Source organism: Erinaceus europaeus, chromosome 4 (assembly GCF_950295315.1).
Source record: "Erinaceus europaeus chromosome 4, mEriEur2.1, whole genome shotgun sequence".
Lineage (NCBI taxonomy): Eukaryota > Metazoa > Chordata > Mammalia > Eulipotyphla > Erinaceidae > Erinaceus > Erinaceus europaeus.
In genome coordinates, this window is record NC_080165.1 from 53,670,759 (window position 1) to 53,682,785 (window position 12,027).

The window sequence follows — 12,027 nt, forward strand, 5'->3', positions numbered from 1 at the left end:
AACATAGGCAACAATATGGGGAAATGGCCTCAAGGAGAAGTGGATTCTTAACCCAGGCACCAAGCCCCAACGATAACCCTGGAGGCAAAAGAAAATAACATTTTAAAAAGTCAGACATGGTGGGGGCTTGGGCAGTAGCGCAGCAGGTTAAGCACATTTGGCGCAAAGCCCAAGGACCAGAGTAAGGATCCCAGCTGGAGTCTCCGGTTCCCCACCTCCAGGGGGATTAAGTCACAAGCAGTGAAGCAGGTCTATAGGTGTCTGTCTTGCTCTCCCCCTCTTGTCTTTCCCTCCCCTCTGGATTTCTCTCTGTCCTATTCAACAACAACATCAGTAACAATAACCACAACAAAGATGAAACAAGGGCAACAAAAGGGACAAAATAGACTCCAGGAGCAGTGGATTCCTAGTCCAGGCACCGATTCCCAGCAATAGCCCTGGAGGGGATAAAAAAAGACATGGGGCCTGTGTGGTGGCACACCAGGTTAAGCACACAGTACAAAGCGTAAGGACCTGCACAACGACCCTAGTTCAAGCCCCTGGCTCCCCACCCTCAAGGGGGAAGCTTCACAAGTGGTAAGCCAGGTCTGCAGGTGTCTTTCCCCTCTCTACCTTCCCTTTCAATTTCTGTCCTATCCCCCCCCCAAAAAAAAAAAAAAAAGGCCTCCAGGAACAGTGGATTCATAGTGCTGGCAGGAAGCCCCAGTAATAACCCTGGAGGCAAAGAAAAAATGTGGGACCAGGTGTTGGCGCACCTGGTTGAGCACATGCAGTCCACTGCACAAGGACCCAGGTTCAAGTCTCTGGTTGCCACCTGCAGAGGGGAAGCTTTGCAAATGGTGAAGTGTTACCTGTGTCTCTCTGCCTCTCTCCTCTATCACCCCCTTCTCTTGATTTCTGGCTGTTTCTATCAAAATAAAGATGGTAAAAAAATTTAAAGATTTTAAAAAAGACACAAACATGATGTGATCATTTACCAAATGTATAGTGTTCTGTATTTTTCTTAATGATACATACATAGGGAAATAGAAAGGAAAGCACTCCTCAGCTCTTCAATGCAAGGATTGAACCTGGGACCTTGGAGCCTCGGCTATAAATGTCTTTTCCATAACCATTATGCTGTTTCTCCTGCCCACAGTTATCTTTATCCTAAGCTGCTACATGTTCATAGAAGGTAAAGATTATTCAGGCCTCCTGATGGGCAGGATTATTTGAGAATGGATCTTGTAAAGTAGGACTTTGGCGGGGAGTCGGGCAATGAGTGATACACCTACTAGAGCATATGTGTTACCTGTGTAAGGACCCAGGTTCAAGCCCTTCGTCCTCACCTGCAGGAGAGATGCTTCATGAGTGGGGAATCAATGCTACAGGTGTCTTATCTCTATCCCCACCATTCCTCTCAATTTTTTTTATTTTTTTTATTATTTTAATGAGGAAGAGTAGCTACAGAGAGAGAGACACCAGAACACCACTCAGTTCTGGCTTATGATGAGGTTGAGGATTGAACCTGGGACCTCAGAGCCTCAGGCTTAAAAGCCTTTTGCATAACCATTATGCTGTCTCCTCAGCCTATTCCTCTTAATTTCTATCAAGTATCAATAAAAAGTTGAGGATTGGGGGTTGGGCAATAGCAGAACAGGTTAAGCACAGGTGGCTCAAAGCACAAAGACCAGCTTGAGGATCTGGGTTTGAGCCCCAGCTCCCCACCTGCAGGGACGTCCCATCATAAGCAATGAAGTAGGTCTGCAGGTGTCTTATCTTTTCTCTCCCCCTCTGTCTTCCCCTCTCTCCAGTTCTCTCTGTCATATCCAACAACATCAATAACTACAACAATAAAAAACAAGGGCAACAAAAGGGAATAAATATATATTTTTTTTAAAGTTGAGAGTCAGGCGGTAGTGCAGTGGGATAAGCCCAGGTGGTGCAAAGCTCAAGGACCAGAGTAAGGATCCTGGTTCGATGCCCCCCAGCTCCCTACCTGCAGGGGGGTTGCTTCACAGGTGGTGTCTGCAGGTGTCTGTCTCTTGCCCCTCTCTGTCTTCCCCTCCTCTCTCCATTTCTCTGTCCTATCCAACAATGATAACAATAAAACAAGGGCAATAAAAAGGAATAAAAAAAATTTTGAGGATTAGGCAAGGGTAGATAGTATAATGGTTGTGTAAAGAGACTCATGCCTTAGACTAAGAAGCTGAGGTGCAGTCCCCCACACCACCATAAGCCAGAGCTAACCAGTGCTCTGGTTAAATGCAGCAGGTTAAGTGCACATGGAGCAAAGCAAAGTGCAAGGACCACCAGCATAAGGATCCTGGTTTGAACCCTCAGCTCCCGCCTACGGTGGGGGGTTGCTTTACAGGCTGTGAAGCATGTCTGCAGGTGTCTATCTTTCTCTCCCCCTCTGTCTTCTCTTGATTTCTCTCTGTCCTATCCAACAACAAAAGGGAAAAAATAGCCTCCAGGAGCAGTGGATTCACAGTGCTGGCACCAAGTCCCAGCGATAACCCTGGAGGCAGAAATAAAAGGGAAGGGGTATTAGCTGAAAAATGAGTTTCTTATGCAGACATCCAAGTATTTTGATAACCCTGGTGGCAATTAAAAAAAACAAAAGGAGTCGCATGGAGGTGTACTCAGTTGAGCGCGCTCACGTTACAATACACAAGGACCTGGGTTCCAGCCGCTGTCCCCATCTGCAGATGGAGAGCCTTGGTAGTGGTAAAGCAATGCTTCAGGTATCTTTCTGACTCTATCTCCCCCTACCTTCTCGATTTCTGGCTGTCTATATCCAGTAAATAAAGATAAAAAAAAATTAAAACGAAAAGTAAATATATATTTAGGAGTTAATGAGAATATGATGTCACTTTTTTGTTTGGAGATGGGAGTTTGGAAAGTAAAATACAAATGAAAATGTTTGGCAATTATTTTACTACTTGTGAGCAAGATGAACCATGAACACGGGAAACCTCATAATTTTTGTTACAGAGATGAGTTAATTAGATGCTAAACTCCAGGGACAGAGACATGGGATAGAAAGGACAGGAAAGGGAGTGGGGCGGTAGAGCAGCAGGTTAAGCACACGTGGCACGAAGCGCAAGGACCAGTGCAAGGATCCTGCTTTGAGCCTCTGGCTCCCCCACTTGCAGGGGAGTCACTTCACAAGCGGTGAAGCAGGTCTGCAGGTGTCCGTCTCCCTCCCCCTCTCTGTCTTCCTCTCCTCTCTCCATTTCTCTCTGTCCTACCCAACAATGACGACATCAATAATAACAATAACTACAACAACAATAAAAAGGGAAAATGAATATTAAAAAAAAAAGGACAGGAGAATGGGATTGGGTGGTAGAGCAGCAGGTTAAGTGCACGTGCCACAAAACGCAAGGACCGTCATAAGGATCCCGGTTGGAGCCTCCAGCTCCCCACTTGCAAGGGGGTCGCTTCACAAGCGGTGAAATAGGTCTTTCTTTCCCCCTCTGCCTCCCCTTACCTCCCGATTTCTCTCTGTCCTATCCAACAACAACATCAATGGCAACAAAATGGGGAAAAACAGCCTCCAGGAGCAGTGCAGGCACCAAGCCCCAGCAATAACCCTGGAGGGAAAAAAAGAAAATACAGGAGAAACCCGGTGGTGGCGCACCTGGTTTAGCACACATTACAGTGCTCAAGAACTCAGGTTCAAGCCACTGGTCCTAACCTGCAGGAGGAAAGCTTCACAAGTGAAGTAGAGCTACAGGTGTTTGTTTCTTACCCCCTTTATCCACCCACCCCTCTCAGTTTCTCTCTGTCCCTATCCAACAATAAACATATTAAAAAAAAAAAAGTTGCAGCCTTGAATGTAAAACATTAATTCCCCAATAAAGAAATTAAAAAAAAAAATGTTGCAGCCAGGTGGTAGTGTACTGCAGTATACAAGGACCTAGGTTCAAGCTCCCAGTCCCCACATGCAGGGGAAAAGCTTCATGAGCAGTGAAGCAGTACTACAGGTGTCTCTCTCCCTTTCTGGTTTGGTTTGTTTTGTGTTTTGTTTTGTTTTGCCAGAACACTGCTCAGCTCTGGTTTATGGTGGTGTGGGAGATTGAACCTGGGACACTGGAGCCTCAGGCCAGAGTGTCTTTGCATAACTATTACACTATTTACCCTCACCCTCTCTATCCCCCTCCCCTCTCAAACTCTGTCTCCATCCAGTAATAAATTTTAAGATAATTAAAAAGTGTTTAAAAATGTTGGGGCCAGGTGGTGGCACACCTGGTTGAGCACACATGTTGCAATGTGCAAAGACCCAGGTTCAAACCCTCGCTCTCCATCTGTAGGGGTAAAGCTTCATAAGTGGTGTAGTAGTGCTGCAAGTGTCTCTTTGCCTCTCTCTCTTTTTTATTTTTTGCCTCCAGGGTTATTGCTGGGGCTCAGTGCCTGCACCACGAATCCATTGCTCCTGGAGGCTAATTTTCTCCCTTTTTGTAGCCCTTGTTATTTTATTGTTGTGGTTATTGTTATTACTGTTGTTGTTATTGATGTCGTCGTTGTTGGATAGGACAGAGAGAAATGGGGAGAGGAGGGGAAAACAGGGAAAGATAGATACCTGCAGACCTGCTTCACCACCTGTGAAGCTATCCCCCTGCAGTTGGGGAGCTGGAGGCTCGAACCAGGGGCCTCTCTCCCTATCTTCCCCTTCCCCCTCAATTTCTGGCTCTTTATCCAATAAAGATCATAAGGGGGCTGGGCAAGTAGCACAGTGTGTTAAGCACACATGGCACAAAACGCAAGGACCCAAGCAAGGTTCCTGGTTCGCGCTTTTTGGTTAGGGCTTAACTGACTTTGAACATCAAATTTGGGTACTAGTTTTTTTATTTAACAAATAATCTGGATTAATCACAAAAACTGGTAAAAGAATACATAATACTGGACTGCAAGCACAGGTTATGCAGAAAGTAAGTTACAGTGGGGACATATCCAAATCAAAGATAAAGGAACACCCTTCTTAAAACAATTGGAAGGGAAAAGTTAGAATCTAGGCCAAGCACCTGTTGAATATAAAGTAATTTTCACCATTTCATGAATTAGGCTTGTTCCCTTTGCAGGTGGGGATCCAGGGGCTCGAACTGGGATCCTTGCACCCATCATTGAGCTTTGTGCCATATGCACTCAACCTGTTGGGCTACCGCCCGACCCCCAGCCTTTTTTATTATTATTTCTTGGATAGAGACAGCCAGAAATCAAGACAAAAGTGGGTGATAGTGGGAGAGAGATAGATACCTGCAACACTGTTTCAACACTTGCAAAGCTTTCCCCCACTGCAGGTGGGGGTTGGGGGCTCAAACCCCAGTCCTTGCACATTGTAAGGTGTGTGCTCAACGAGGTGCACCACAACCCAGCGCTCTTAAGTTTTTTTTTTAATTTTTTAATGTTTTATTTATTTATTATTGTATGGAAACAGAGAGAAATTGAGAGGGGAAGACAGAGAGGGAGAGAGACAGACACCTGTAGTCCTGCCTTACCACTTGTGAAGTTTTCCCCCTGCAGGTGGAGACCAGGAAGCCTCGAACCAGGGGCCTGAACCTGGATCCTTGCGCACTGTAATGTGCACACTTAAACCAAGTGCACCACCACCACCTGGCCCCTCCTCTTAAGTTTTTATTAAGAAGATAGGATGGGGGAGTCAGACGGCAGCTCAGCAGGTTAAGCACACGTGGCGCAAAGCCCAAGTACCAGCATAAGGATCCAGGTTTGAGTCCCCAGATCCCCACCTGCAGAGGAGTCGCTTCACAGGCAGTGAAGCAGGTCTGCAGGTGTCTTTCTCTCCCCCTCTCTGTCTTCCCCTCCTCTCTGGATTTCTCTCTGTGCTATCCAACAAAAATAATAATAGCAACAACAATAATAATTGCAACAATGGAAAAATGACCACCAGGTGAAGTGGATTCATAGTGCAGGCATCAAGCCCCAGCAATAACCCTGGAGGAAAAAAAAAAAAAAAACTAACTAAAAGATAGGTGGAGAGAAAAAGAACCAGAACCAGACATCACTCTAGTACATATGCTACTGGGAATTGAACTCAGGACCTCATGCATGAGACTCCAAAAGCTTTATCCACTGTGCCACTTCCTGGACTATACCTACCTTTTGTTTCTTCATCTGTACAAGGAGGGTGATAATAAGCATCTACCTCATAGGGCACTTGAAAGACTGTATATTAGGGAGTCGGGTGGTAGCGCAGCGGGTTAAGCGCAGGTGGCGCAAAGCACAAGGACTGGCATAAGGATCCCGGTTCGAACCCCGGCTCCCCACCTGCAGGGGAGTCACTTCACAGGCGGTGAAGCAGGTCTGCAGGTGTCTATCTTTCTCTCCTCCTCTCTGTCTTCCCCTCCTCTCTCCATTTCTCTCTGTCCTATCCAACAACGACAACAACAATAATAACTACAACAATAAAACAACAAGGGCAACAAAAGGGAATAAATAAATAAAATATTTTTAAAAAAAGAAAGAAAGACTGTATATTAATATAATAAAATAATTTAAAAGAAAAAATATAAATGAAAAGTAGTGATGACAGCTTGGGAGATTTTACAGTGAATAGACTTTTGGACTCTCAAGCATGGAGTCTTGAGTTTGATACCCAGTATTGAATGTGCCATAGTGATGCTTTAGTTTTTTTTCGGGTGGGGGTAGATAGCATAATGGTTATGCAAAGAGACTCTCATGCCTGAGGCTCTAAAGTCCCAGGTTCAATACCCCACACCACCATAAGTCAGAGCTGAGCAGTGCTCTGGTAAAAAAAAAAAAAAAAAAAAAAAAGTTTTTCTCTCTCTCATACCATCATAAATTTTAGTAAAATTGGATGGGAGAGAAGCATAATGATTATGCAAACCAACTCTTATGCCTGAGGTTCCCAGGTCCCATGTTCAATACCCACATTTACCGTAAGTCAGAACTGAGTAGTTCTGTGACAATAATAATAATAATATTGTGATGAATGACCAAGTGTAAATAGTTCAGAGCAAAAGACTTGCATAGAAAAAAAGAAAGAAGAAAGAAAAAGTGATTGGGTAATATCACACCCAACTGAGTGTACACATTACTATCATTACCATAAGCAAGGAATCAGTTTCAAGTCCCTGGTCCCAGAAGGGCAGAGGAAACCTCAAGAGAGGTGTAGCAGCAGATGTCTCCCCTATCTCCTTCTGCCCCCCCCTTTTTCTTCTTCTTCTAGCGTTTGCCCCCCCTTTTAATTTTTTTATCTCATAGAAAAGAGAGAAATGGGGAGTCAGGCAGTAGCTCAGCAGGTTAAGCGCACGTGGCACAAAGCGCAAGGACCAACTAAGGATCCCAGTTTGAGCCTCTGGCCCCCCACCTGCAGGGGAGTCGCTTCACAGGCGGTCAAGCAGGTCTACAGGTGTCTATCTTTTTCTTCCCCTCCTCTCTCCATTTCTCTCTGTCCTATCCAACAACAACAATAATTACTACAACAATAAAACAACAAAGGCAACAAAAGGGAATAAATAAATATATTTTAAAAAACAATTTAAAAAAAAAGAAAGAAAAGAAAAGAGAGAAATGGGGCCAGGCTGTGGTGCACCTGGTTGAGCACATGTTACAGTGCGCAAGGTGAAGCAGGTCTCTCTCTGTCTCTCTCCCCCTTTGCCTCCCCCTTCCTTCTCGATTTCTGGTTGTCTCTATCCAACAAACAAATAACAATAAATAAAAAAAGAAAAGAGGGGATTCGGGCAGTAGCACAGTGGGTTAAGCACACATGGCACAATGCAAGGACCAGGGTAAGGATCCCAGATTGAGCCCCCAGCTCCTCACCTGCAGGGGAGTCGCTTCACAGGTGGTCTGCAGGTGTCTATCTTTCTCTCCTCCTCTCTGTCTTCCCCATCTCTCTCCATTTCTCTCTGTCCTGTCTAACAAAGACAACATCAGTAATAACTACAACAACAATAAAAACCAACAAGGGCAACAAAAAGGAAAATAAATAAATATAAAAAAAAGAAGAAAGTTATTCTTAGGTCCTCTCAGTATTTTTTTATATATTTTTTATTATAAGATAGAGACAGAGAGAAACTCAGAGAGGTGGGGGAGAAAGAAAAGGAGAGAGACAGACACCTGCAGCCCTAGTGTCTGTAAAAGGAGAGAGACAGACACCTGCAGCCCTAGTGTCTGTAAAAGGAGAGAGACAGACACCTGCAGCCCTGCTTCACCACTTGTAAAGTTTTCTTCCTGCAGGTGGAGACCAAGGGCTTGAACCTGGGTCCTTGTGTGTGGTGATACATGCATTTAACCAACTGTGCCACCGCCTGCCCTCCCCTACTTCTCTCTATCCAAAATAAATATTTTGAAATTTTTAGTGATTTTTCACATCTTCCTGAGGAGAAAACAAAGATTCAGAAGACACTTTCGCCAGCCCACAATCATCATGCTTGCAGAAGGGTGTTCCAGTGACAATATCCCTTGTTTATCTGACTCCAGTGTACTGGATATGTACTCTAATCAGCAGAATGTAAATAAGAACCAAAGAATAAGTCCTAGAGGGACAGAGGATTCAAACTAGGACTGTGTTTTAAGGAGGACTATCAATGCTACAATGGGAAAGGTGGAAACTGGGACAAAGAATGTACAGATACATAGATCTCACACTTTGGGCTAGGGAAATGGTATAATGGCTATGCAAAAAAGACTGTCATCCCTCAGCTCCCAGGTCCCAGCTTCATTCCCCAGCGCCTCCATAAACCAGAGCTGAGAAGTGTTCTGGTATCTCTGCTAGAGGCAACGTCATGGCTGCTGTCAAAGTCCAAGCAAGCTAGGACTGAACTGAAACTATTCATCCTTTTTGTGTAATGGCAGAGGTGACATCACGTCTGTTGCCAGACAGTCTGTACAGACTGGAACCTACTGCAGAGCAGGAAGTTCTAGACTAAACTGAAGCTATTTGTTTTTAATTACATTGATAATTTGAGGACTTATTGGCTATATTGGAAATACACAAATATTACCTGAGAACAACAGAAAGAGACCCCCAGGGGAAGTATATAGTGTCAACAATTATGGCAGTGAGTGTAACAAGACTAAAAATCTCCTAGGAGCAGAAGCTGTTGTACCCATTGAAAGGCTTTCAGAAAAAGAGCTACTAGGGAGTTGGGTGGTAGCACAGCAGGTTAAGCACATGTGGCACCAAGCACAAAGACCTGCACAAGGACCCTGGTTCGAGCTTCCGGCTCCCCACCTGCAGGGGAGTCACTTCACAGGGGTGAAGCAGGTCTGCAGGTGTCTCTCTTTCTCTCCCCCTCTCTGTCTTCCCCTCCTCTCTCCATTTCTCTCTGTCCTATCTAACAATGACAACATCAATAGCAACAGCAATAATAATTACAACAACAATAAAAACAAGAGCAACAAAAGGGAAAATAAATAAATATAGAAAAATTTAAAAAAAAGACCTACTTATTACCATTACAGCTTCTCAATTAGCTGGACTCAGACCAAAAGCCTGAATTATGGGTGGGCTTATAGTAAGAGTGACAGACTGTGGTTTTCATATAGTTATAAGAAGACTCTATTGTTTACCCTCACCTACAGACTCCTGCCTTCACTTACAGGTATCTATGGTGTATAGATAGAAGTTGTGGGGAGTTGGGCGGTAGTGCAGCAGGTTAAGCGCAGGTGCAGGTGGCGCAAAGCACAAGGACCAGCATATAGCTATGTAAGGGTTAATGGATAGAAGTTAGTAAACTTGGGAGTCGGGCTGTAGCACAGCGGGTTAAGCGCAGGTGCAGGTGGCCCAAAGCACAAGGACCGGCATAAGGATCCCGGTTCGAACCCTGGCTCCCCACCTGCAGGAGAGTCACTTCACAGGCGGTGAAGCAGGTCTGCAGGTGTCTATCTTTCTCTCCTCCTCTCTGTCTTCCCCTCCTCTCTCTATTTCTCTCTGTCCTATCCAACAATGACAACAACAATAAAACAACAAGGGCAACAAAAGGGAATAAATAAATATTTAAAAAAAAGAAGTTAGTAAACTTTCATGTAGGCAAAAGTTAGTGAACTCTCATATATTCAAAGGTTAGTCAAAGAGAGCCCTCATACTGTGTGCTTACTTTACAGCAGAAGATTTCTATTTTTTTTAATATTCATTTTATTTATTCCGTTTTGTTGCCTCTGTTGTTTTATTGTTGTAGTTATTATTGATGCCATCATTGTTGGATAGGACAGAGAGAAATGGAGAAAGGAGGGGAAGACAGAGAGGGGGAGAGAAAGATAGACACCTGCAGACCTGCTTCACTGCCTGTGAAGTGACTCCCCTACAGGTAGGGAGCCAGGGACTCAAACCAGGATCCTTATGCTGGTCCTTGTGCTTTGCGCCATGTGCGATTAACCCGCTGTACTACTGCCGGACTCCCAGTTGGTTCATTCTTAGAGTGAAAGGGACCACAGCACTGAAGCTTCTTCCTTCCATTCTTAGAGTGAAAGGGACCACAGCACTGAAGCTTCTTCCTTCCATACGGTAGAGTCAGGCAAATGGCAAAACAATGCATTATCCAAGTGAGCTATTTAACTGGCTCATGAGGTCTTGAGTTAGACTCCCAGTACTATATGCTAGAATGATGTTTTGGGTTCTCTGTTAAAAAATAACAAAATTGGGGAGTCCGGCGGTAGCGCAGCGGGTTAAGTGCACATGGCACAAAGCACAAGGACCGGCTAATGACCCCGGTTCGAGCCCCCGGCTCTCCACCTTCAGGGGGGTCGCTTCACAGGCGGTGAAGCAGATCTGCAGGTGTCTGTCTCCCCCTCCTCTCTCCATTTCTCTCTGTCCTATCCAATAACGACAATATCAATAACAACAACAATAATTACAACAAAAACAAAACAAAGGGAAAATAAATATTAAAAATAAATTTTAAAAATAACAAAAAAAATTTGGAAAGTTGGGCAGTAGCGAAGCCTGAAGGTTAAGCGCACATGGCGGCAAAGCACAAGAACCAGAGTAAAGATCCCGGTTCAAGCCCCCGGCTCCCCTCGTGGAGGGTAGTCGCTTCACAGGCAGTGAAGCAGGTTTGCAGGGTTTTTCTCTCTCCCATGTGTCTTCCCCCCCTCTCCATTTTTCTCTGTTCTATCCATCAACGACGACATCAGTAATAACTACAACAATAAAAACAAGGGCAACAAGAAGGAATAAATAAAATATTTTTTTAACAATTGGGGGTCGGGCTGTAGCACAGCCTATCTGGCTACAACGACATCAATAGCAACAACAATAATAACCACAAAAATGATCAAAACAACAAAGGCAACAAAAAAAAAAGGAAAATAAATAAGTAAATTTAACAATACAGCCCCCACTGGGTTGTATGGGAAAATGGGGAATGTTATGTATGTACAAACTATTGTACTTACTGTTGAATGCAAAACATTAATTTCCAAATAAAAAAATAATTAATTAATTAAATTTAAAAATATATTTATTCATTTTCCCTTTTTGTTGCCCTTGTTGTTTTATTGTTGTTTTTATTGATGTCTTCTTTGTTGGATAGAACAGAGAGAAATGGAGAGAGGAGGGGGAGACAGAGAGGGGGAGAGAAAGATAGACACCTGTAGACTTGCTTCACCGCCTGTGAAGCGACTCCTCTGCAGGTGGGGAGCCAGAGGCTTGAACTGGGATCCTTATGCCGGTCCTTGCACTGCGCCATGTGTGCTTAACCCGCTGCGCTACTGCCCGACTCTCTCTCTATATATATATATATATATATTTTTTTTTTTGCTTCCAGGGTTATCGCTGGAGCTCGGTTCCTGCATTATGAATCCACTGTTCCTGGAGGCCATTTTTCCAATTTTGTTGCCCTTGTGCGCTTGTTGTAGTTGTTATTGTTGTTGTTGCTGGATAAGACAGAGAGAAGTCGAGAGGAGGGAGAAGAAGACAGAGGAAGAGAGAAAGACACCTGCAGACCTGCTTCACTGCTTGAAAGGCGACCCCCTGCAGTTGGGCAGCTGGGGACTCAAACTCGGATCCTTATGCCGGCCCTTGCGCTTTGCACCATGTGTGCTTAACCCTCTGCGCTA